This window comes from Lonchura striata, chromosome 3 (assembly GCF_050655825.1).
Source record: "Lonchura striata isolate lonStrDom1 chromosome 3, ASM5065582v1, whole genome shotgun sequence".
In the NCBI taxonomy this organism is placed as follows: domain Eukaryota; kingdom Metazoa; phylum Chordata; class Aves; order Passeriformes; family Estrildidae; genus Lonchura; species Lonchura striata.
The window spans coordinates 33,141,262-33,168,849 of NC_140705.1; the positions used below are offsets into that span (position 1 = coordinate 33,141,262).

Consider the following 27,588-nt stretch of genomic DNA (forward strand, 5'->3'; position numbering starts at 1 on the left):
AGGAACTTAGAAGCCTTCATTATATTAATAATTCATATAGGTCAAAGGCTGTGCCCAGTGTGCACATGAGCCCAAATGGTTGAACTCCACAATATAAAAAAAATCGAGGCTTTCCATTTGGAGGCTTCCTGAAGCTCCTATAAGTGGAGATGGTCAGGGATAGAAAAGACACTTCTAGATCATGGAATGAGGAAGAGGCGGGGAAATACATGTAGTCAGGTGTGGAAGGAATGAAGAGTAGAAGGGGATCCTTAGACACCTGTGTAAGTCAGGTAACCCGAGACTGCTGCTCTATTTCTCTTGTTTTCTCCTAGGATCTGACTCTGGGATAATAGGCCAACTACATAGCAATGCCTATTAAAGTCATGGTAACATAATAACTTATGTTGGAAGAGGTGTCTGGAAATCATCTGATCCAAAACCCATTCAAAGCAGGGCCAACTTCCAAGTTAGGCACAGGTGAAACAGGTGAACCAGGTTGCTCAGAGACAAATCCAGATCACTTTTTTGGTGATTGTCCAATCCATCCTCACAACCATTTCTGCAGACAGCACTAGAAGCTCAGCTTCCTCCTTGACTCTGGCCCTTCCAGCTGTGAGTACCTTTCTCATACACACACCTCCTTCTACTTCATTCTTCAGAGCTGCCTAACTTTCTGCTAATTGGTGATGCTGTTGCAGAGCTGAATATTCTGTGTGACCACTGCCCAACTCTTCACATAGTAGAATCATAGAATGGATTGCATTGGAAGGGGCATTGATGATCACTTTGTTCCAACCCCTCTGCCATGGGCAAGGACACCTTCAACTAACTCAGGTTGTTCAAAACTCCATCCAGTCCAGCCTTGAAAACTTCCAGGAATGGAATATCTACATCTTTTGGGCATCCTGTTTCAGTACTTCACACCCTTGCAGTATAGAATTTCTTTCTTATAGCTGACATAAAACTAATCTCTTTCAGTCTGGACCTGTTGCACTTTGTCCTACCACTGCATGTCCTTGGTGAAAAATACTGCAATTGCTTAAAAATCATCTAAGTAAAAAATAAAGTAGAATAAAACCTATACATTGCTTATATCAGCACTGAAAAATTCAGAGAAACAGTAGGTGCAAGTTGAAAACAGACATGTTTGAGAGAACACTGTCTGATTTCTACAAATACTACTACCTAATTATGCTAATTAACATCAGCACTTGTAATGAAAATTATATTCTAAGGAATAGCTGTTTTTCAATCAATATTATAAAACTGAGCTGACAGATAATGATAAGTATTTGCTGTGCCTTGGGGAAAACACATTTTTATTAATGCATTGGGACTAGGATGAGACCAGGCTGAATTTTTTTATGATTTAAATATAATTATTTATTTGAGTGAAAATATTGAAAAATTGTCTTACTGTAGTAAGACATGTACCTGCATGGTAAGCAGGGAAGGTAGAGTCTTGGCTTGTGTCTGAATACATACCTAATGCTAAAGGAGACTTTTGTTTTAGATGTTTTTCTACTTTCAAAAAATAAAAGAAATCTTCAAATCCAATAAAAACCATTCTGCAGTAAACAGGTTTTGTAAAAATGTTGCTTTTTCAAATTTATTTTTAAAAATAAGTATTTGAAACTAGAGACCTAATAATCTCCCTAGACTGAACATATTTATTGAATCAGTAGCCTGAACACTTCCAGGCCAAAGTGCACTCATCACTTACTCAATACAGAATTCAGCTTCTCTGACCCAGATGTCAAAAAGAGAACTCAATAAAACTTGCGCTACTCAAAACAGACAAATCATGAACAGAACCATTCTCTGCCTGTTTAAGAATAAGTCTCTTAAATATCTGAGAATAAGGAAATACTGCATGAGTAATAGAAGTTTAAAAAAATTTCCTGGCTACTGTTTATACAACAAATATAAAAATAATAGGTTATGTTTTAACAAGCAAAATGTGAGACAGTCTGACATATGGGGATGATGTTAAAGCCTGGACCTTCAATCCCAGAGTTGTGGTAGGGAAACCCTGAAACTGGAGTGTCTTTTTTATTCTTCCAACTCTAATAATTTGCTTCTAAAGTTCATGTAGTCCAATGATTGCATGAGTAGAAGTCTCCAAAGGCCTTACTTACTCCAGTCTCACAATGTCTTTTGCAGGCTTGGTGTGGAAATTTGCAACACCCTGTTCTTCCATGGTTTCATTGCTAACAATGTGGTTTACTGATGAACAGCTGTAAGTGTCTGACAATTTGGAGAAGGGTTGTGCGTGCCACTTGCTATGAATAAAGGATATCTCTGTGCTACTTGCTTCTTTGCTGACTGTATATCTTTGTAAAATAAACTGCTGACAACTTTAGAGAGTGGTGCTTCTGGAAAGTCTGTAGCAGTTGACAGGTTGGATGGGCAGTGCTGCATTTCTTTTTCAGAAAGTATAATTTGCAGGAAATGGCTTAAAATTTCCAAAGTGACTAGATTTTGAATGGTGCTTTTTTATTCTTTCTTTTATTAATGTCTTTTTCTTCTGTTTTCTTTTTTCTTCTTTCTCTCTCTCTCTTTTCTTTTTTTTTTCCCTTTCTCTATTTTTTTTAATCTTTCTGTCCAATGAAAATTAAAATTCTTTTTGTTCTTACAAAGGAACATCTTAGCCAGTGCTGGGACAAAAATCTGTTCATCTTTCAAATTAGGTGTTCACTAATTCATTCTGCCCAAATCACATTTTATTTTTTTTTTATACAAGATCAAAGAAATTTCATAAGTGTCAAAGCAGACTTACTGAAGTGCTCATGACATCAATTCATTGGAGCAATGACTCCATCATTGAGAACAGTCTTCCCCAGACTGCTGCAGCATGGGTCACTCTTCCATAGGCTGCAGTCCTTCAAGGACAGGCTGCTCCCATGGGTGCTCCCTTCTCCACAGCCTGTTCTCAGGCATCCAGCTGTTCCACTCTGGGTCTCATCCCCAGGCTGCAGGTGGATCTCTGCATCCCCATGGCCCTCCAGGGGCTGCAGGGCCACAGCTGCCTCATCGTGCAGGGGAATCCCAGTTCCAGTGCCTGGGGCACCTCCTGCCCATCCTTCTCCGCTCACCTTATTCCTCTTACATGTTCTCACCTCACTCTTATCTGGCCAAAATTACAACTGTGTAATAACTTTTTTTTTCTTAAATCTGTTATCACTGAGGCCTTACCACCATTTCTAACTGGCCCAGACTTGACCAGTGGCATATCCATCTTTGGAATTGCCAGGGATTGGCTCTGCTGGACATGCAGGAAGCTTCCAGCAGCTTCTCACAGAAGCTGCCCTTACCAAAACCTGGCCATGCAAACCCAATATACCACTTTATTCTCATGTGAGTATAACCTAACAAATATGACACAATATTTATAATACTGTTATAATATTGCATTTTATAATGTTCTGTTGTAAGAAAAATAAATTAATCTGAAAGATATAATTATATATATTATAATTGTATAAATATAATACAATAAATATAATAATATTGGAACATAATGTATGTAATATGCTGCATATATATATGTATGTGTGTGTGTATATATATGTATATAGATATATGTGTAAAAATATTGTTATATAATATCTTTGAAGTTCTTAGCATTATTGGACACACAGGCTATAATGGTAAGCTAAACATTTCAAGCATCCTGAGGCCAGCAGTGCAGCTTGATGTAATTTATACTATTAAATGGTCCCACCTTCCAGAGCAGGGTGGTCATGCTCAGGCTGCCTTTTAGATATGGTCCTTGGCACGTGCTTGTTTCTGTTTTCATGCCCAGCAGTAGTTTCGGAGATCCTTGATTGCCTGACAAAACCATACTAGGAATCATTGTTATTAGTTACAGATGTGCCAATAAAGTTGAAAAATCAGACAACTTCTCCCCCTCACTTCATGTTTTAGACAAGATTTAACCAATTCTCTTGGCAGATTTTCAGAGTAATGCCACCCTGCTTTAACTATTGCACCTCATATAACTTCCATTTTAAAGAGTGAACCAGTATTCCTACTCATGATTAAATAACACACTGAATGAATATGTCATAAAACAGCACAGAATGTAGCTGATTTTAACCTTTTTCTTTAATGTACTTTTAAAAGACTGTTCTTACTCAAATGTTGATGCTAGGCAAAAGAAGCTTCTGCTAGAAAGCTCCGTTTTATATCCTCATTACCATCCTCATCACAGAGTTGATTATGATAATTGTCACACTCATCATGACCTACAATTATTTACATTTTATGCTTCCATTCTGTTTAAAGAATCATGTCATTGAGCACATTATTATTGTGTTTAGGTAGCATACCTGAAATTTCAGGTCTCAAAGAGTGCTCTTCTAAAGCTGTGGGAAGAAATAACAGTCAGAGATAAAGAAAATGACAGTAGGAAGAAGAAAATTGTGATAAACAGCTTTAATGAATGTCAGTCACAGCACACCAGCTGCTAGGATTGTGAATATTTAGCCAAAAGGCTGATACTTCAACTACTTATTTTCCTGTATAAACCTAATGAACTGAACATCCACAGGGTCAGGACCCCTGCTTGCATTTTGTTAGAGCTGTCTGGGGAGCTATGAATTCCATAGTGCTCATGTTTTTAGCAAATTTCCGTGACTTTCAACATGTTGAGGTATTTGTGGATGGCTGGACGTGAAAGTAATCAGCTGTGTTAAATTCACTGAGAACCCTTGAGTGCTGCCAATTTAAACTTTAGGCTGAACAGACAGTTGAGAGAAGTAAATCAGCCAAAAAAATTCTGTGGTAATATTGTTCAGATTGTAGTTCTTTTAATTTGTTAAGTATTGACTGCCTTTGTTTCTGGTGCCAGAGAGAACCACTAAACCTAACTTTCCTTCAAATTGCAGAAAGAATGAAGTTAGTTAAGAACTGTGAAATTAATTTGGATTTTTTATGTCTTTCTTCAATAAGATAACTGTCATGCTACTTTCTTTCTGGCATGTTTGTTGAAAAATAAGATTTTAAGGTTCTCCTCACTGAGTAGGTAGACAAAACAATTCCTTTTCCAGCTTGAGACCAAGGACAACCATTACAAGTTTCAGGTCTAGAGGTATAATCAACAGGAAACTGAAGAGCAAATAAGGAGGATGGTGTCAGAATCTGAGGTATTGATGATCCTGAGATTGTAAAAAGTCTCTGTCTTTCTGCCCCATTGCCAAAGAAGTCAGAATTTGTCTGTGCTGGTTTTCAAGGCTGTTTATTCTTGCTTATCTATAACTTGTTCTGCTGCCCTGCCACAGGTCTGTCCTGCAGGGCAGCGTGTGGGGCTCTGCCCTCAGTGGGATGTTACAAACATTATATACCAGAAACTACCTGTGCTGTATTTACAATAATGTGCCAATATCTGTCACGTTCGTTGAACAGTGTGTCCCCAGTCTAAACCAATAGAAAAATGCCAACACTACAGTGGAACATGGAGGGCATGTTTCCTCCATCTTGTACCCTTTGAACCCCTAATCTTGAATCCTAAAATTTTACTTTTGCACCCATGCCACACTTAATTATTACTTATATCAAACACTCAGAGCTTGTAATTCATCCTGTAAGACTGAAAACTTTTTTGCATGGACAGACATCAGAGACAGTGTCTCTCAGGGCTCTGTACAGGGGGGTTCCTGACCCTCTGCCAGACCTTCCAGGGCAGCCAGAGGGAAGCCCTGGATTCCCACAGGATGGGACTTCATAACCTGAAGTTATAATTGGGCAATTAACTCCAATGTGAAAATGGACCAAAACTTATAAAATTGTGAGACCTCATGACAGGTCATCCATTTTTGTGACCATTCCTGATCCATGGATGTAGCCCTGGCCAAGCTCTTGTACTGCCCAAGGTGTATCCTTTAAGGCCTTTCAATAAATACCTACTTTATTCCTTTAGCTCTGGTTAGTCTGTGTTCCAGATCAGCCTCTCAAGGCATCAAATCATCCTCAGGATTAGCATAAAGCAGTACTTCTGCTGTTTTCTGTTTGCTAGTCTTTATGCCTGGAAGAGTGATTTGCACGTGATCCTACATTGCAGCCCTGCAGTATTTCTGAGGCTCAGGCTGGATTCAATTTTGGCAACTGTCAGCAAAAAGTCCTGTATTTTGGCACTAAAAAAGACCCCTGATCATTTTTTAATACTTTGCTAGCTCTAAAGATACAATGACAAAGGGAAGCACGTCGTGTAAGATTTATGTCAGCTAATTTTAGGTGTTTTAAAATTTAACCCTAAAATCTAAAGCTGTCACTCTCTTTATAGTGACCAACAAGCATTTTCAATGGACATTTATTTGGGCATGTATTAGGTATTTATTTTTAGAATAAATTGACCTGATTTGATATCCAGAGGTACCTATTTCATTATAGGACTATAAAGGGACCCAAAGCACATTTAGCATTTATCTGGGATTTAGAGATAACTTTTTATTTATGCTTGGGCAAATGTATCCTTCTGTTAACACCAGTCAGAATGCTTCTGTATGTCATGGATCAATATCTGAGCAATAAATCAATTGAAACCATAGGAAAGGTTTCTTATTCTTGTGAAAAAGTAGGAATAATGATCTAGAAAATATTTTTGCCATCTTACAGATATGTTTTCACTCTCCTGAGTTTCACTTGGACAGATGAAGTGATGAGCATTAAAAACTTTTTTTTATCACCAAACCTTATTCAATATGGGGTTTCAAAATATTTTCCTTCTCAAAATATCTCATTCTCAACATTTAAGTGAGAGCTGCAATTTTTTTTCTAGCTCTTCACAGATACTTGAAGCTTAAGGGAACTTCTGGACTAAGAACCATCAGGACATAAAACACTAAAGCAGAAAGTGATGTAATGTCTCTCTCCCCAGAGCTCACTTGGTTCCCACCAATTTTGTCCATTTAATCTGCAAATCAGTCTGTAGATTAGAAAACTAAAGCACTTCTTTTTAATGTTGTGCTCCAGTGTACTCTGTGCCTGGAGAAATGGCATAGATATGAAGTTACTCTTAGCCTACTGCAAAGCTGAGCCCCTCACTCCTTGGAACATCATAGTTCTTTCAGTCTGACAGCCAGGGGAAGTCTTCATTTAGTGCTGTCTGTGCTCAGTATAATATTTTGTGAAACAAAAATTCTGCTGCTGTGTCACCCAGCAAACAAACCAGAAATTCCATAGCCAGATTATTTTTAGTTTCATTCATAATTTTCATATAGATAATAGGATTTAAAATGTGCTGCAGTACTCTAAACAAATTCTTATAAGATCCAGATAATGTCGGAGACACATAACAATAACCTAATTAATCCTGCTGAATGATCAAAACTGACATGATAGAGATTTTAGTTTCTACAGATTTCTGAACATTAGGACAAAACAGAATTATATGTCTAAGTTGGAATTCTCCCATTATATTTTCAATTCTTTTTATTCTTTTTTAGTCCACTTTCTCTACTATCTCTCCTTAAAACAATTTACCAAATGCATATTTTGAAGATTAGTTTTACAGTTTCCTGCAGCCATTACTGGTAAGGATTGAAAACAAGTAGGTAACCTGGAAGGTGTTCAGAGGTGCTGGAAAGAGCCCTGTGCCTTGTGTTTATGTCCCAATAACTCTGTTTTGATGAAGTGGTGAGAATCATGTGGTCCTTTAAAGGTGGGATTAGGAGGGAAGGTCAGGTTGTCAGGGAAGCTGTGGTCCTTTTACTCTTCTCAAGCAGAGTATATTTCATGGCCTGGAGTTACTGAAGCCTGTTCCCTGCAAAGGCATGAGCCTAGACTGATTCTAGTGTCTTCTAGTTTGGGTTTGTGATTCACAGTTTAGGCCCATAATATTTCAAGTTTCTTATTTATAGTCAGAGAATTTGGTACTTTTGACCTTCCCTATGTGGAACTGAAAGTAGCTTTACAGCTAAAACAAACTTAAAAAAAAAAAAAAACAAAACAAAAAAAAAACACGTCAACAGTGTAGTGAATTTACTTGCAAGGGAATGTGAACCACATTCCACAGGGGCTCTGTAAAATTTTTAACTAGTTGTGTCCTTACCTTGTAAGTGCACAGTAAACAGTTGCAGTGCAAATAAGACTTGGGATAGGTTTCCTTCCAGTCTATGCATTGCCAGAGGTGATATTTGTGCTTTCATAGCCCAAGGTGGATAACTGGTTTTAGAGACTAGACTTCCATAAAGGAGCAGACACCACCGTGAGCTGTGAAACACTGAGATAATGTCAATACAATCACAAATTAATGGGGAGAAGTCTTATTATTAGCAACAATGTACAAGATAGAAAGTAGGTCAAGTACTACAAGTAACTGCAAGTCTGGAAAGAGGCAGAAGTAGGCTTTTGACATAAGCACATCTGATACATAAACTATTGAAAAAAAAAAAATGTAGCTAAGGAGAGAGGTAAGGAAGCTTACTAAATGTAAAACATCCAAACTTTTAAAAGTAAAGCAATAGCATATAAGAAAGTGAAAACGTGTATAAAACTGAAATTTTTTAGTAATAATGTTTTTAAGAACTGTAGTAATCCTGCTTTTAATGTTCCTTGTGATTAATGAATAATATTAACTATAAGTAAATACAACTGCTACTTACATGCAAAAGTATATCAGATTTAGTCCAGGTTTGCAACATATCGTATACTCAGGTGGTTTTTTTGGTTTTTTGGGGTTTTTTTTTGAGAATGAATTGCATTTACCATTACAGATTGCATATTGAAACAAGATATTGGTATCAGAAACCACACCAAAGACCAAAGGCACTCATGAAGCAGAAGGCTGAGAGCATCTACTGTATGCATTCCATACCCTTCTTGTGGTTCATTGCTGCTGAGCTGCCCCTTCATACAGAGTTGGTTGGTGGTGATTGTAAGGCTGGTTGCTGCGGGGCATGGTTTCCAACTCTCTGATCTGTTATAGACAAAGCAGAATCAGCAAAACAAAAGTTTGCCCAAGAGCACCTTGTTGCTAGGGCAGCCAACCTTGTGGGAAATAGCTATCGTTGGTAGTTTATTATTTCTCAGTATTTGGCTGGATAGTAGTGTAAGTAAGTTGGGCTTGCATTATAATTCTACAGTTAGTCTGAAACAATGGACTCTTCAATGAATTTCTTTTGGCAGCTTCATGTTTTTAGTTCCCCCACATAGTATCACAAAGAGGGATGATGCACTAACCTTGTTAATATCTGTGTGAATAAACTTACTGGCTGTTCAGGATCTGACTGTTCTTCTGAGGTGGGAACAAGGAATTGAAGAAGGAGTAAAAAAAGAGTAAGAGAAGAGCTAAAAAAATACATAATGGGCAAAGCAAGTAGAAAACAATCCTGAACAAGATGATGTTCTTGTAAAACCTGTTTTTTTAACTCATATTTTAATGACAATGTGAATTCACTAGAATTCAATGCAATTCTTTGATATAGGACAGATGCTTAGGTCAAAAGTATTCTTACTTTTAAAAGAACTTGCAACTATCTGCTCACTTTAGGTACATGAAGAATGAATCTTCTGTTGCTGAGTTGGAGCCAAACTTTAATATCTGGAGTGGAATTTATATCTAATCTCCCTGGGTCTGTCTGGCTCACATACTGAGCTACTGGCCCAGGTAATTTAACATTCTGAAAGGGAAACACACATAACACAAGCAAAGAAGACTTTGTTCTGATTTAACCTCAGATTATAATGGAATCCTTTCACAGATCTGTAAAGATATCATGCTTGGAAAACTGCATATATTCAGGAGGGTTCTGTTTTTTTTAAAAAATACCTGTAAACAACCTTCCTCTTCTCCTAGGAACTCTCTGATTTCCTAAATTGTATAATTTCCCACTGCAGGTTTTAATTAATGTTGCATATTTTATTTTTTGGCCTAAGCTGGGAAATATTAGAAAATTATGATCAAATAATTTCAGAGGATCATGCTTGCATCATAGCAGCTGCTTTTCTTAGGCTTTTGTCCTTAGTTTATCTGCTTTGGCCTTCCTTTTGTTAATTCCCTTCTTCTGAGAGTAAAATTGTGAGGAAAATTAAAATGAATAGTGATTTGATATATTATCTTAGCTTATTAATTTTTGTTTGATGAAGACTTTGTACTGCTTTCATGAAAATGTTTTTGCATATCATTTCCAGTTGCACCAGTACAGCTTCATTATTTTTTCTTTTCTTATTACCCTATTTTGAACACAAGATATTTATCTCTTGTCTCTATTTTTATGTGTTATGTAAATGAGAAGGTTTTCTTTTCTTTTGAAAAACATAAGGACTGGGCACAACTCTACAAAACCAGTAAGAAAGTGTCTCACTATCTAAGTACTCCCACTGAAATTTTAATACACTTTTAAAGTCTGGTCTTTCACTGGGAATTTATGTAGAACTGAGAGCATGAAATGTCTTATCAAGTTTGTTAAAATGCATTGGATGCATTATCTCAGAAATATAGTAAGCATCTTATGTTGCATTTTAGTTTAGTCAGAGTTTAGTTGGCCTTTGGTGTCCTTTGTTATGAAACAGGAAAGGTTACAGAAAATATTGACCCTAAAACCACTGAACAGTCAAAGTTTTTCTCCCATTTGTGTTTGAGGGAGTTTCAGAATGTCTAACCCTATGTAAAAAAATCTCATACTCATATGGAGTCTATCAATAGGTTATACCAAATTTACTATGGATTATATGTCAGCAGAAGGAATTAAAGCTGATGAGAAGTAGTATATATTTATGGAATTTATGTGAGGTTTGTGCAAGTTTGTCACAAAAGGTTATAGCAGGAACTCTTAACTAACTTTATGTGGATTGGAAGCTATTAGATAAGTAAACCATCTAGTAGTCACACTTAAAAAAGTTATTTTAACAGTCACAATGCTGGTACAAGATTTATATACACAGCTAGTAAAACTGGTAGCATCAACATGTGGCTATAAAATCTTCTTGGCATCCATAATTGCAAAAAAACTTGGGCAACTCAGCTGAAGTATGCACTGGTGTATTGTAACAACTAAAAACCAGACACTGTATTTTAAAAAGAGGAGCTTTGAGTAAAAAGTTGCTATTGCAAAATACTTAGAGCTGTTTATAATTCCCCGACCTATAAAGTGACAATAATAAATGACACACAAAGGATTTTTCTCTTATTCCTATAGTTTCTGGCAAACAAATAGCTATAATGACTTTTCCAGAACTATGTCTTCAAAAAAAATCTTGTTAAATAGTATTTACACTACAGCTGGAGCTCCTCTGTGTAAATGTCTTAGTGTTTAAACAGCCTAATGCTCAATTCAGTTGTGAATCATACTGAGAATTAGAAGAGGGAAAGAAAACTGTAATGAAATCCTGATATTTAAAGGATTAGAAAACAGCTCTTGCTGGGATTGTAAGAGAGTACAGAACTTCAGCATATAAATTTCCAAACCTTTTCTCATATTTTTCCTGCTGACAGAAGACAACTGCATACCATAATTAGACCAACAAAAAAGGGGAAAAAAACCCCCAACAAAACCAAACTGGAAAGAAAGAGGAATTATACTTGGCTCTGTAATTTCTGAAGCTGAAGGGCAGGGGACCAGGGCAGGACAGTAAAAATATATTTCTGTACATCTGCAGGGTTGTTAAAAAACAAAAAAAAAACCAAAACCATCTGACAACAAATTTCCTAGCCCCCATCTATATAGTGGAAAACCTCTGCTAGTATCTGAGAATCTACAAAATTATTTCTGGCATCCAGCAGATATCTGTGATGGATACACTTGACTCCCGGCTGTACTTTGGTTCTGGCTGACTAAGAAGCAACAGAGACCTCACACCCTGTGATGAACCTGCAAACTGGAGTACCCCTTACCTGAGGCTGACATCCTTCCTTGCTGAAGGTGGAGACACCCCTTACTTGTGATAGATCCTCAGTGACTGATAACATGCTGAATCAATACTGAAAAAACATTATTAACCCATGTAACTACTCAATATTATTATAAACATTGTATAGCTAATCCATTAGGTATAAACCACGGTCTAAATTGGAGATTAAGATTGGATCTAGCCACACAAAGGCTCCATCTAGAGTTTTGGGATGAAGCCTGTCCTCTCTGAACCTCATGAATCAATAAGAGGGTCTTCCGTACCCCTTGTGCCTCCAGGTTCTGTGTGGATGATTCTAAAATGTGTTACATTCCATCAAATTTATTGAACTCTCTTAAGTTACTGTTTTACTTGAATAATACACGTTACTGCTTCACTCTTTTGAGTGAGATGCATTCCACTCATCCATGACACCAGATGAACAGAGTAGCTGCTCCACAAGCCAGAGGAAGCTATGAAATCCTTTCCCAAGACTGTGAAGGATTCAATTTGGCTAGTTGGAGACTCTGAAGGTAGAAGTCTCTCAAGAAAACTATATGGATCAGCTTAAACAGCAGCTATAAACATTTGATACTTGCAAAAAGCCCCCAAATACTTTCTTTTATTTCCATTATGTCCAACTTTTCATCCTCAGCTCCACTTTCTCAAAGGATTTCAAGAAAATTTCTCTGCTTTGCTCTACTTTCTATAAAAGGAAGTAGTTATGTCTTGCACATAATCTCTGAGGCTTTCCTGTGGAGGCATGGCGGGTGACCAGGATTAGCACAACTGAGTCCTATTCCTGTTTGTGCAGTCTCTCATGCACTAGTTGATCTGAGAGGGAAAAAAGAATGGCTGGAAAATGATGTTCCCTGTTTATCCCCAGATGGCGTCTGGTTCCAGTGGACCCATTGCCAGCTGTCACAAAGTTAATTTGAAGCATATTTCATTTTAATTTGGATAAATAAATCTGTAATTAGGTTGAAAAAGCATAATTTATTTAGGAGAACTCAGTGAATTTTAAGTATTATGATTGCTGGTAATTTTTGAATTAATGACACAATTACAAAATTATGTCAACCTGATTCAAGTGGGTGAAAAGATGACAAGCATGTTTTCTAGGACATGAATTTATAATATATTCTTTCAAAACTGCAACATTTTATCATTACGATTGTTAGTAATTTCTGAATTAAAGATACAATTGAAAAATTATGTCAACCTGTGTAACTTCTGGATTCAAGTGAGGGAAAAGATGACGAACATGTTTTTTAGGACATGAGTATATAATCTGTTCTTTCAAAACTACATTTTACCATTCACTAGATTTTTCATCCTGATTTTCTTCATGTCCTATACCATCCTTCCTGCTGAAGTTCTAGCACAAACTTTTTGCCAATCTAAAACAGGAGAGTTTCAAAAACTCCCTGAAGAAATTTGGACATCTAAACTAAAATTTTCCCCTTTATCTGTTGGGTGGAGGGCTGCCTTGTTGATTGTTGTTTCTCCCCAGCCTGTTTTGCATAGGTGTGTAACTGCAATACATTTCTAACTAGGCATTCTAGGATTTCCTAACAAATGCTGAGATATTCAGCATTCTGCAGGTCTTCATAAGTCTTCTAACTCCCCTTTGGCTCCAAGAAATCCCTGTAGTTTGTATGGAATGACCAATTTGTTGATTTCCTGCTGCAAAGGCAATTCCCTTAGAGATAGCTGCAAAGTTTTTGCAGCTCTTTCCACCAAGACCTATATGTAATATGAGTGTGGCACTCCCAGTCATTGAAGGTTCAGTGTTGTTATACCTGTGTGAGGATTAGAGGATTAATTTTATAGTCTCTGTGTTATTTAGGAGCACAGGCCATAGATAGGCATGCTATGGGAGAAGTCATATAGGTGGTTTATGAGTTCAGTGGGTTAATTTAAATCACCATTTCAAACATTTGCTATATCCACATGTTATATATCAAACAATTTGGGATAACTAAGGATGTCAGTCCATGAATTCTTATTCCAATCTCTTCAAGTATTTCAGATTAAATTTCAAGGTTAGCTATAGAGTGTTTTCTGGCATCAGCTATAACTGGGAAATCTGTCAGTACAGTGCTTTGAAATACTTAGAAACAATTTTTTTTTGCTGGTTATCTCAAAGTGAATTCCTTGTCTTGTCAACACTTCCTCTACATCTTTTTCATTAGATTACATTAGTGACAATGAAAGTTGTTCCAAAACACATAACTCACAAAACCTTGTCATGCTGTGAGTACTTTAGAGACAACTAAATGGTAAAATCTTTGTCCAGTGAAGGTATTTTGTTTCTATTGTCCTGTGGCCTTTCAATCCTACTTGAAAAAGCACAAAAAAAAAAAAAAAGTAGATTAAAAAAAAAACTTAGAAAAAAATTAGATTTCAAAAAATCTAGTTATTTAGATTTCTAACCTGTTCATTAAATGTCATTATATGGTTCAAGAGAAGAGTTGTAGATCTCTGAAAAAAAATTTCCTTACTAGAAAAAATATCAAACCCAAATCTTCCTGTAGGTTTTAATAGGAAAATTTCCACCAAAGGTGGGAAGAAAGAGAGAAAGCACCTCTGTTCCTGAAGATGAGTTTCAGGTCACTAGCATGAAAAAGTATGGCACAGCAGAAGTTTAGAAACAGACCTGGCACAATGCAAGAAAGTTTATACTTTTGTGCCCTCACTGCTTTTTGATGGTTCTTATGTGGAGGGTGTGATGTTTTTTGTTTTAGAAAAATCTTGGCTTGGTCTCGAGGTAAAATGCATACGTATGCATATGTATTTCATGAGCCAGACTTTTTGTCTAGTTCCACTGAGAAGACCATAATATGACACTGGAGAAAAATGGATAACTTCTATCCAAAATTGCTCAATTTTGATTGTAATAGGCATATTTTTATTTAGCCCATTCAAAGCAAAGCAGAGGGCCAGGGCTGAACAACACTGACTTCCAATCACTGAAGCATTGCTTTTCTTAGTTTATTTTTTTTTAAGAGAGTCTCAGAACTGGTCTCATCAAAGCATTTCAAATTAAATTTATACAGTATTTTTTGAAACTAATTTTTTAAAATTAAAATACAATTAAGTGGAAAATTTTCATGTTCTTGGATGAGTACAAAAGATTTTGTGGTAGCTAAGGTTTCTAATTTCCTTCATAATTTTTTTATGCATATTCTATTTTAAAAGTAAAATGTGATGGTTTTTAAAGACTTAGGTTGTTTTGCGTGAGAAATATTCAAGCACTATAGTCCCTAGGTATTTATTATATGAATTATTACATAACTGAAAGCTAAATTTGCAAATCATTTGCTTGGCCTGATGAAGACATTAATATTCCCCAGTGCCAGAGGAAAAGTGGAGCATGCACCTTACATGCAGTCCCAGAGAGTCCTCCATGCAGCTCCTTCTGCTGATGGGAATCTGGCATATGTTCCTCCTGCACCTGCTGCTTTGCTTTGCTCAGGGACATATTGTTGCTCTCACATCATCTGCTTCTGATCAGCTTTCAACATCTGCCAAAAACCCAAGGGCACATGCAAGATTTTCTGTAGTGGAATGGAAGCAAATACATCTTCTTCCCCATGAAAACTGTGCCCGTGCACAAGAGTTATCAAGTACCATACTCCGTGATCCTTCTTGGGAGACCTTTGGTATCAGATTTGGACTGGTATCAAGGCCTTGTTAACTGGAGCTTTTTCATTGATCCTGATGGCTTCTGAATGAGGCCCCGTCAAACACACTGGCATAAGTTCAAACAGCCTCTGATGAATAACAAAGGCATTCCCAAGAGGCTGCCACCATTCACTTGCAGTCTTGTCTGACTCAGGAGACCAGCCTATGGAAAAGAAGAAAGGTAAGAGTTGGAAAGGCACAGGGTTATAAAACCAGCATTAATGTAACTAAAATTTACAAACTATGAATGAATTGTTTGATCTTCATGAAAACTAAATGCAGTTGCCATTAAGTGCTTATTTATTTTATTTTATTTTATTTTATTTTATTTTATTTATTATTTTATTTTATTCTTTTAGGTTCTGCTCTTTTCTATAAGGATAGAGGTAGAAACTCAAATTTAGTACTGCCCCTCAGCACTGACACTTCCAAAAATCATCCTTGTCCTGATAGTAGAATTTAAAATAGCTCTTCTGGTAGCAATATGTGTTTTCTCTATGTTCTAGAGATCACGAGTATCTTTCTTTGAGCCAGTCCGTTAGAGAAATAGTGGAAAATAGTGGAAAAGCAGCTTTGAAGGAGCCTATTAGCATGCTGAATGACATAAATCATTCTGGAAGTCAGACTTTAAGTGCTCTGCACCGTGGTACAGGCATCTGTCACTGGGTTATTTTAAGGGAAAATGCTAAGTAGATTCCTGTTAGGTCCACCCTTACTCTACTTGGTGGCAAACCAGAGAAAAGTGTGCTAAAATCTTAATGTTTTCACCTATCAATCAAAATCAGCTTTCATAGAATATTTTTCTCTGAGCTTTTTTTTCTGTTGTGATTAAAACCTCTCCCAAAAAGCAGTACAGAATATTTTCCACAAGATTTGTTAGAGAAAATAAATCACTTTTGCAATGCACGCAGCAGAAATTTTCATGCTATGAGTGACTGCACATTCAGTTGCATTCCATGAAAGTATCGTGGGAATAGGAAACACCCAGGGTAAATCCAGTCACCTTTCAAAATTGTTAAAAGCAAGATTACTACTTGGGCACCTGAAAGGAAGAGGGAATACGTATCTGTTTGGAATATGTATAATAATGGATGTTCTGTGTTTAAATAGGGAACCTGTGCTCTACTCACTACTTGCATAATGTGAGATCTGTGTGGACTTTTAAGGCACAGAAGGCTCCTAGGAACAGTATGGCTTTTAAATGTAGAATGATTGCTCATAGCACAGTTTTAAACTGAGAAGAAAATAAATGGAGTCCAATGCATATCTTTCCTCTCAGTATAATACAACAGCTCTCAATAAAATAAATAACCATGGGATTTTTTTTTTTTTTTACATTTGTGTGTTTCTGTGTGTCTGTGTATACACCTTTTATGTATTTTATCTACACCAAAAAATTTTATGGGCAAGTGAATGGCTAAAATTCTAAGGGTTCTAGTCCCTTCGCTGAAAATTTTAATGTGTTTTACAGAAATCAGAAATGTAATGATGTACATTTAACCAGTATAACCAATATAATCATACATGGCAACAGAGAAAAGAGAAATAATAATAAAGTTTTACTTGAGAAAGTAGCTTTATACTTTATTTCAGGGGGTCCCAGACCTTTGTCCCTCCATATGATCCCACCAGCACCAGGAACACGCAACAGCTGTAGCAACACCCAGGATAGGAGCTAGGAAACATGCCTGCCAGAACATAAACTGCAAAAAAACATTGGAAGAAAGTTGACATGTCCTCTTGGTGCACATGGCAGGAATCCAGTTTACACGTGCATCAATGGTCTGAAAAACTACCTTACACAATAGCTTGTAAGTTTTATTCACACAAAGATGAAATATTTACTAGTTCTTATCTAGTCTTCAATACATTACATGGTTTCAGGCAGACCAATAGATTGTCTGGATGATGGGTGACAGAAAACAATGAACAAGTGAAATATCTGACATTAAAATATGACAGAACTGAGCATGGATATCTGGAAGAACTTTAGCAGTTCTCTCCTTCTACATAAAATCATTTTTCTCTTCTTTTTACAGGATTTCTGAATTTTCAAGATATCAGCTCCAGAAAACCAGTGTCTCATAAATGGGAACATCTCTGTGAATTTCCACAAGCATATTCTCACTTGCTCCCCCTTTTACTTATATAAACACATGCAGAGACTGGCACAAGGGGCAGTTTTACAAGAGCTAAGATGTTACAACACCCATCACAGAGAGCCATGTCTTGGTACATTCCAACAAATAATCCCGTCTAGCCTTTATTTCTTCTCATTTCCCACCTTTGCAGGGAAGTGTTGTCATGCAGAATGTCACCAGACACTGCCTTTAAATGTCCTTTGACATTTTTAAATTATGCTGAAATCCCTTTGCAGATATGTTACAGCCTCTAGAGTAGTTATTGGGAAGGATACACAAGGCTTTTTTTGTGCTCAGCAATATCCTTATTTCTGGCTGGCCTAAAGACCAGTGCTGTGGAAAGGAACATCGGGCAAGAAGGTCTGAAAACAGCTAGGAGGAACACAGCGTTCCAAGTCTGAATATCCCCAAAAATACTTCTAAAGCAGCTTAGAATGAGTGAGAGTTAAAAGAATGAGCAAAGAGGAGAGGGATTGGCTAAAGGACTGAGTTTTTCCAGACAGGGAAGTATAACTAGCATTTGTTTGTTTTTGAAAGAAAAATCCCACACTGTATCTGAACACCAGACTCCCTTATAAAGGGACCCTCATAAATTACTCTCCTCCCCTCTCCCTGTCTCTGCACAGTGAACCCTGTCCAGAGTGACAGACTGCTCCTCTTCTGCTCCTGTAAGGGCCTCAGAGCTGCCTCTCTGCTGCTGGTCTGCAGTGATTCATCCCAGGATGTGAACCAGGAAAAGCCAGCTAAACTCTCTCTCCTGTTAGGAGGGAGGGGAAAAAAGAGACCCACGTGTTCCTAAAGTATCTGAGTGTCTGGTTCTCCCTGAAAGGGAGAAATAACTGCAGGGCTGGATTTCAGAAGACCACAAAATTTTAAACACCAGGGATGTTTTCAATAAACACTGAAGATGCTTGGCTCATAACCTTGTTCAGATTATGCATCTCAGTCTGCATACTGCGGAAATCTGTCTCCACAACATATGTCAGCAACCTGAGCATTCAGTTGCACTGAGTTTCCCAGTGCTGGAACACCATGGAATCTTGCTGCTGGTACCCATGACTGTCATTTGCCTTAAGTCACCAGACTAGGAGGGGGGCTGAGGGAAGGGGGAAGAGGCAGACAAGGAGTTCACCTTGATGCATGAGCTCCTGGGCCTCCATTAACTGCTCAGAGAAGATTCTCCCATCTATTTCTTTGTCTCTGCTTCACTGTCTTCCTTTACCTATGCTGGAGCATGAGTGTTTTTCAAGAACTCAGGTAAACCAAAGACTTGTATTTTATGGCTTACTCCTTCAGCTCCTACTCTTCCCTTAGAAAAGATTTACTTCCTTTAAGACTGAAGTCTTATCATTATAACTATATAGTAAGCTTCAGATAAAACAAAAGTAAAACAAAATAGAACCTTATTTTCATTATCTTCTTTGATCTGTCTGCACCATACCTTCTTCTAAATTTAGGACTCACCATGCTTGTTGAGACACAGCCTCTTGTGAAGGATGTGTTGAGAAATCATTGTACACAAGCTGCCTCTGCTATGTCAAAGTCTGGAGTTTTAAACCTGTCAAATAACTATTTTACAAAGTTTTAATAAACAGTGGTTCCTGATGGCAGAAATTGCCATGAAAGCCATCCGGAGGCTTTGCAAGAAAATTGCACAGATGTATATTAGTATCTTAGCTACCAAAGGTAACAGTAAATACAAAAATAACATCAAGTCTTCAAGCACTTGGCTGTTAGAAGAGAGTTCAGTTCGCAAAAGAAATTTTTTAATTCTATAAGATAATGCCAGATAATACCACCCACTGGGTAGCCCTGTTAATCTCAGACAGAAAAAGATTAAATTTTCTACTACTTGAGATTGGCCTAACTGTATTTTTGATTTTGAAAACATCTTAAACAAAAAGTGTAATAAAAAGGAGTTATTTTAACTTCAAACTACTGAATAGTTTTTTTGGCATCTGACAGATGACAGTTTCAAATTTTGAGGATGATGAGGACACCCCCCCCCCCCCCCCCCCCCACACACACACACACATTTCATTTTATTTCCTTCTGTGCATTACCTGGCACTGAAGGTGCAGAGACTGAATGCATCATCTCTTTTCATGTGAAGAGAGACAATTACAGCACACAGCCAGGCAGCCACAACTTGGAGACAGCCCCCCTGCTACCCACACCGTGGACTGAGCACAGATATGCCACTGTCTGGCATGCTGGAGGAGAAAGGGAGCACACACAGTGGCTTTCAGAAGTGCAAGGTTAACCTGATATGCTCAGCTGTGGAACTTACAAAATTATTCAGAAGCAGATGCCAGTTGCACTAGAGAGAATCTGGAGTTCCTTCACTTATACAGTGAGGGAACTGTGTACAAACTTGGCAGGGTCCTGTGCTTTCCAGTGCAGGAACAGGGGAGCTCTAAGACTATGTTTGAAGACAATTACGCTATAGAGACTGGAAATTGCTAATTACTGCAATATATGAGTTAATTACTTGTTTTTTGCTGCAGCTTCAAAATACCAATAAATTTGCAGAAGGCCATTTCCCATTCCTTTCTGTATTACTGTTAATTTCATAGCCACAAATTTTAGATAATTTTCTTTCTTTTTTTTCCTAATTTGTTATCACTGCCTCAGTACCCATCTCATGGTGACCCACAGCCCCTGTAACTTCCACAGGACTGATTAAAAGGCAGGAGTGTGGTTTGCTAAAAATAATGAGGATCTCTACACAGAAGTCAGGATCATTATATTACTTAGGGCCAGCTTGTGGAGTATGCCAACATTTGGTTTATAAAATCGTAACATACAGCTTATACACACCACTGTAAGTGCTCTGTATCTAGTAAATCCTGTTAATGTCTGCGAGTCTGTACCATTTAAATTCATTATCTCCTTAAACTGGAATTCATACAAATTCCAAGGACTAAACTTCCTGTCTGCTGCCAGGGTAGATATTTGGCATATATTTTGCACTGTGTTGCTTTATGAAATGACAGGTAGGCTTTCAAACCTTGTAAATATGTCCCAGAATTAACAACGGTCTCAGGAAAAAAAAATCTGACAGAGTCTGATTATAACTGGGGGGAAGCATGTAGCTGACTAGCAGTACAAAGTAATGCTGTAAATCACTAATATATGATTATGTAGTAGATCCCCATTATAGAAATAATCTATATTTCACCTGAAATCTCAGAGGAAGAAAGCTGGTTTTGATTGCAGTATGGACTGCAAGGAAGCTCCTAGTGTAGAAGAGTAGGGGGGAAATGATGGAAGCTAGCTTTGGGGATCTTGTCCTTAGGGCGTGGTATGTGAGGGAGAAAAAGATAAATTCCATTCCTTGCATGTGAAAATGGCCCAGCACACAGCAAGGAATTGCCACCACCTGGGAATGGATCTGCAATCACCTGTGGTGATCCCTGATCAGCAGTAGCTCCGGATGCGCCATGTGAAGGATTAGCACAATGAATTTCAGGCCAGAAAAGGGAGCTGGAAGTTGATCCTCATGGGAAAGCAGATCCTCACGGTGTCCTACATAAAAACAAAGCTAGGGCTGCTTATTATGGCAATGTAAGTATTATAGCTCAGGTTGCATAGATACAGGCTTTTCAGTTGTCATGGAAACTGTCCTGGGACGGCCCCATTAGGGGTAGCATGGAGTCAAGACTTCTCAACATCTGCAATGGTTTATCCTTTTTTATGCGTTTGGTTGAGTCATGGGAAAGGCCCTGGGGAAACCTAGATTCCATCTATATCTCTGTACCCCCCAAGCTGTGCTAAAGAACCTGCTGTTGCTTAAACAGTCCTGGAAAAGGACTACTGCGGGGTCTGTGGACTGTGTGTGTGCAGGGGTAGGCAGGGCATTGTTAGAGTGAGCTCATGGGCATCCCATTTCCCCTTCCCTGGGACCCTGTGACTCTGATCAAGATAACCCTGGACCCCTCCTTCCTGCCCCAATGGGGCTGGTGGAGAGCCAGGGAAGCCCACCCTGTCCAAAGTCTATATAGACCCCTGACATTTCCTGTTCGTTCTCTTTTGCCCCGCTCTCCCCTTGGACATCACAGAATAAAGAGAGCTGAACCAATGTATCTGGGGTAAGAGCCTCTTTTGGAAATCTTTGCCATCTCCTGATACTCCTCCCCGCACAGCCTCAGACCTCTGGGCTAGCCTGATTATTCAGGGGGCTGTGCGAGGGGGGGAACATCAGGGCATAACCCATGTAAAAGGTCAAGAGCTGACTCCCTGAATGGGTGAACAGAGTCAAAAATATTGTTTGGAGCTCTCAAGACTCACTTCTCTGTCTTTGGTCTATGTTTAAATTCATACAGAATTCTCAGACACCTGAGAGGGCACTTGCTCTTCAAAGATAATTCTGTGGCAGAGAGAGAGAGAGAGAGCACCTTGCATGGGACCTTGGCGTGGAAGAGAGAGCAAATGGAACAGGCTTAATATGGAATGTAAAGGGTTTTTGAGCCAAGTCCATAATCACTTGTGTGTGTAAAGTTGTGGTCATCCTGCCAGAATAAGAAAATTTAATGCCCCATGGGTCAGTGGAAATGTCCATCCAGTGCTGGCAGTGGACTTAGAGGAAGCCAGGCAGGAGATCACGTGAGCCCACCAGCCTCTGCTGTCTGTCCCACTGGGACCTCCTCAGCAGTCACAGCAGCTATAGAGAAAATGCCACAGTTTAGGAGGTCACATCTTCAGGATCAGACTTAGCAGATTACCAGTGCTACTGTGGGGTGTGTGCTCACTTACCGAGACTCAGTTTGCAAGCACCTCAACAGAGTGTGTACCTTGTGGTGTCCTCTCATGCAAAAAACAGTCAGGAAGATAAATCTCATACCTTCCTTACCCTGGGTTAGAGACGGGTGGTGGGTGGGTTGCTTCTCCTGTTCATTGTCATGAGTTAAGGGACTGCAGGAATGAAGGAAAATTAACTGCAATTAATTATGTATTGTCACCACTGCTGCTTCAGGTATTTGTGATACTGAAATAATAGCTAGTCAGAAATTCTTTGAGAAACAGTTTTGTTTGTTTTGGGTTTTTTTTTGTCAGTGAGGTTTCCTTGTGACAAAGATTTGAACCTGAGACAAAAATGTATTTTTGAATATGTCTCTTAGACTCTTCCCACATCCTCTGCTTATCTCAAACTTTCTTTCATAGGAAAGCAAATTTTTACTGAATTTTGCTATGAGGCATACCTATATTAAAGGAAATCTGCTGTTAGCTTTTGGACTGGGACTAAGATGAATGAGGAAAGTAACTGAGAGCCAAAATAAAGACATATATTTTATATTAAGTCAGTTCTGAATGTGAATTGACTCATGAAAATGAACAAGTGCCCATATGCCAGACTACTTTCTGAGAAAAAATATGCAACTTTTTAATGCAGAATTAAAAAATATATATATATTAGTTATCTAATTGATGATTAATAAATGCCTGAAGTAATTTTTTAAAAATACCAAAGCAACATAATTTCTGGTTTTTGAAATAGATTAAAATATTTATGATTTAAGAAAAAAAGAAGTATATTAAAAAGCAAATATTATAAAATTAAATACAGTTTTCTATTCAGGAATTTACTGTTCCTATCCCCTGTATAAGTCTGGAACATTTCATCTTCCATAAATATTTCTATTCGTACATGGTCTTCTGGAACAGTCCCAGTTTAAATGAAAAGACCAACTTCTTCTAGATTTCCACCTCATTTATACAAGGCTGGCTGGAAAAAGTAAACTGAATGAGTTCGGCCTCATTTTTCTAATCCTTAATTTATGCAGCAATACACATTTACATATTAGTTCAAGGGGCTTTTTCAGGACTAGCCTCTGAAGAAAGGAAGTACAGGTCTGAACATTTTTGCTTTGCCAATTTCCTTAAAAAGAGAAAAAAAAAAAGAGCAGAAATGCTCAGAAAGTTTCTGCAAATTCCATCCAGGTGTCATGAACTCAGATAACCCTTTGAAGCATTTTTAAAGAACTAACTTGAAAATAAAAAGTATCTGTCCTCTCTTTAGCTTTCCCTAGATGTTAGAATGTGAAATCATTATTTTTAATATTTTTCTGGAAAAAGGAAAGGTATAAGTAGAAATGTTGAATGTAGGGAGTTGGGATTTTCAAGCCTAGGAAGTGAATGGCACACTTGCATCGCTTCTTAATTTTTGCCTTCTTTTTTTTTAAATAAAAATATTAACATTAAGGGACAGGAAAAGTTACAGTGATTATACTTGAGAATAAACAAGATGAAACACTGAGCTTGAAGGGCAGATGTCAGTGGCACAAAGTCCAAGTAGTAGGTGGGTGCTGAGGTGTTCCTCAGGGACTGATCTGGGGCCAATGAGTGTTTAAATGCACCCTTGGTAATTTACTTTACAAATAAAAGCCATATGAATGAAACTGTCAGTAAAGTGCAGGGCAGGGCTGCAACTCAGAGGAACCTCATGAAGCTGGAGAAATGGGCTGACAGGAACCTCATGAAGAATGATGTAAGAGTAACCAATGGCTATCAGCTGAGTGAAGGCATCCTTCCCTTCTGGTCAACACTGGTGAGATGCAGCTGGAGTTCTGGGTCCAGGTCTTGCTTGTCTCAGGAGAGAAAAGGGCACACACAAGGAGATACTTTGGTGAAGATCCATCCAAGGTGGAACACTGGAGCACATGATGCATGAGGAAACACCGAGAAAAATTGGCTTGTTCAGCCTGGAAAAAGGGGTTCAGAGATCTCATTGCAAACTTCCACTAGCTGAATGGAAGGTAAAAGAAGCCAGAGCCAGGCTGCTCTTGGAGTTACAAAGCAAAAGGACAAGGGACACCGGATCTGAGTAGAAGCAAACAAAATTTAGACTTTGTATAAGGAAAAATTTATTTGCTGTGAAGGTTATCAAACACTGTAAGAGGAAGTCTGAAGAAATGTGGGTCATCTTCACCCCTGCAGGCATTCAGAACTCAACTGGATGCGACTCTGAGCAATTTCCTGAAATTTCACACTTGTCCTACCTTTGAATAAGGGTTTGGAGAAGAAAACTTTCTGACATCCCTTTCAATGTGTATTATTCTTTGATTGTGTGTCATCTTGCTATTCATGATTGCTATATATTTATGAAAAACCAGATTACATTACATATAAAAATTTTACTAGCTGGAAATACCTACAAGACAGGAAAGAAAGATGGGGTTAAGAAGAAATGTACATAATATGTCCTCAGTAAATACACAGAATTTTTTACCATACATGAGAGAGAAGGAGGGGTACAATGATTAACATTATCAGGGACTGGACCTGTGCACATAAGAGGATGCTTTCTCCAAGTGGTAAGCAGGAGCTGAGTGTGGGCCAGGTGATTTTTCCTATGGGCTGAATTCAGGTCATAATTCCCTGCATGCCATTTAGGCTGTTTTGCAGATGATGTACCACCATAATATGAAAATACAGTCTGGTTTATATTTAACCTAGGCATAATCACAGAATGTGCCACAAACCTTGTAAATCTCATTTGTGGATTGAACCGCTTGTGATTTTTCCATGCTTGTTCTGATGCTTCTTATGTTTTGCATTTGTCCTTTACATAATAGGGAACCTTCATCAAATGCTGATATAATTACTATTAGAAGCATAAACAATTTCTGAAACAAAGTCAAAGGTCTGATTTTTTCTAAGCAGTTGCTAGGGAAATAAATTATTTGAAGCTTTGAAACATATTTTCCAATTTCCTCAGTCTGTAGTTTTCATGAAGTATGTAAATGTTAAACACGTACAAATTAATTCTCTGATGGCCTGTTTTAGCAGAGAGCAAATCTGTCAAAGCTTTTGTGAAAAAATAGTCCTCATATAAGCTATCAACAGTAATTAAAGGTCTCTTCTTCTTTTATACAGTGTTTGTCTCCAGCTGTCTAAATGATACAAGCAAAGTCATTCATCCTTACCCTTCCCCTTTCCCTTCCCTTCTCCATCCCCTCCTCACCCATTAGCTTGTCTGGCTTATGGCCAAGTTGTTTTTTAACAAATGAAAAGTCTAGTTTTCACTGATTCTTCACAATTTTTGGCAAAAGGATGCTGTTCTGATCTCTACAACAGGGTGCAGGCCTAGTCTTTTGGGTTGGGAAGGGAAGGGAAGGGAAGGGAAGGGAAGGGAAGGGAAGGGAAGGGAAGGGAAGGGAAGGGAAGGGAAGGGAAGGGAAGGGAAGGGAAGGGAAGGGGAGATTAACAGTTAAACTCACCTAAACTCATCATCCTCTGTCTTTTTTAATCAGCTCATGCAGTATGCTGAAGGGATGGTGCTGATCAGGCAGTGTATTGTGACTTCAGATTGCAGTTCACTCTGGGTAGATCCTTGAGAAAAGAGGCATTTCTGGAAACGTGAATCATTACAGCAAGCAGAGACAGGGCAGGGGCACAGAGTTCAGATCTAGACATGCATCCCGATGTGAGTGTCAACCCAGTTAAAGCTCACAAAAAGATCTGTCAGCTGGAAAAGCTGCTCTCAGGGTCTGATAAAATGCTCACGAAAAACCAAGGGTTGCTTTGAACACTGCCAGTGCATCACTTGCTGCTTTTTTTAATTGAGAGAAATTTGGAATCAGGGTGACAGATAAACTCTATGAGCACAGAGTCAGCACTGGCAGGAATAAGTGGGAAGCACTGCTGTTATACATTAAAGAGATTAAATCTGCCTGAAAATTTTATTAGTTGTATGTTTACTATTGCAGATCATGTGAACACTCAGAAAACCAAGTGCTTTTTAGATGGTTTGGCTTTTCAAATTTTATTGTGGCATATCATCAGAATACTGAAAGGATAATATTAAAAATATCATTTTCTAATGAGTTATGTGATGGAAAAAGAAGGCTGAATTTTTATTTCATAATCTATTGAGATTATTTTTGTTTATTAAAAATTGCTTATAAACTAGTATTTTCTTCATTAATGGAGAAAATTGCTTTCTTTTTAGTTTTTAAAAGCAATTTTTTTCATCAAAGAAAGAAACAGAAATTTGGAAAGCAAGACACTGTGAAAGCAACAAGAATGATTTCTCTGTTTTACCACTAGTAAACAAGAGGAAATAAGAAAAACTAGTTTGAAATTTTATATATTACTCTCATTTCTACGTTTTGCCCTTGTCCTTCCTTATATATACTACATTTCCTGAGATGAAAGATGTGAAGAAGAGCAAACCTTTAAGGCAAAATACCCAACTCCATTATAAAAAAAAAATAAATTGAAAATTGTGAAAATACTTTTGTAAAAGTTTTGGAAAACTGATGGTGTTTATTCAAAATTAAATACATTAAATTATTTGGCTTAGAAAAATATAAATAGCATGTATTCAAGTTATTGGAATTATTGGTTTTTGCTCTCTAAATATATAAAATATATGTGTTTATATGAATATGTGTATATGTATGTGTGTATATATATATATATATAACAATAGTTTCTATGGTATTCAGTTTTGTTATTTGCACATATAGTCAGAAGAAGGGTAATGAAAAATCATTCCAGCCTAAATGAGAGATGATTACAGTTGTAACTCAATCTGGGAACAAAATTAATTACTTAACATTAATTAATGGTTGACTTTTAAGAACCAGTAAGGTCAGCTTTCGTATATTCTGAAGGATTGCAAATTAATGGTTTTATCCTTTAACCTTTTATCTTGGGACTAACAAGGTGGTTGCTCCCATTTACTGAGTCATTCCTTTTGCACTTTTAAAATATTGGGACTACATTATCAGGTGTCCACTTCTTTGAAATGTGCCTAGTTCTGCCCAGTAAGTGAAAAATTGTGAGTGACTCCAAAAAAGATCTTACCTCAAAAACTACAAAAGATCTTTATGACTACTAACATGAATACATACAGGAACATTTTGCAGTGGAAATTTTCTTACAATTGTTCTTATTCAATAGTGTGGTAAAAGAGACTTCTTATTTACCAGCCTTAGATAACTCC

At 37.7% G+C, this 27,588-nt stretch overlaps 1 long non-coding RNA gene across 2 annotated transcripts in view; it reads left to right on the top strand.

Moving 5' to 3' along the window:
• LOC110479159 (uncharacterized) overlaps nucleotides 1–19,666 on the top strand; it is a 134,603-nt gene extending 114,937 nt beyond the window's left edge. For both annotated transcript variants that reach the window (XR_014953650.1, XR_014953651.1), the window contains 3 exons: nucleotides 1–3,339; nucleotides 8,697–15,679; nucleotides 17,538–19,666. The exon at nucleotides 1–3,339 is cut by the window's left edge and continues 27,119 nt beyond it. This is a non-coding gene — a long non-coding RNA (uncharacterized LOC110479159). The remainder of the gene's footprint in view (nucleotides 3,340–8,696; nucleotides 15,680–17,537) is intronic.
• Nucleotides 19,667–27,588: the final 7,922 nt, after the last annotated feature.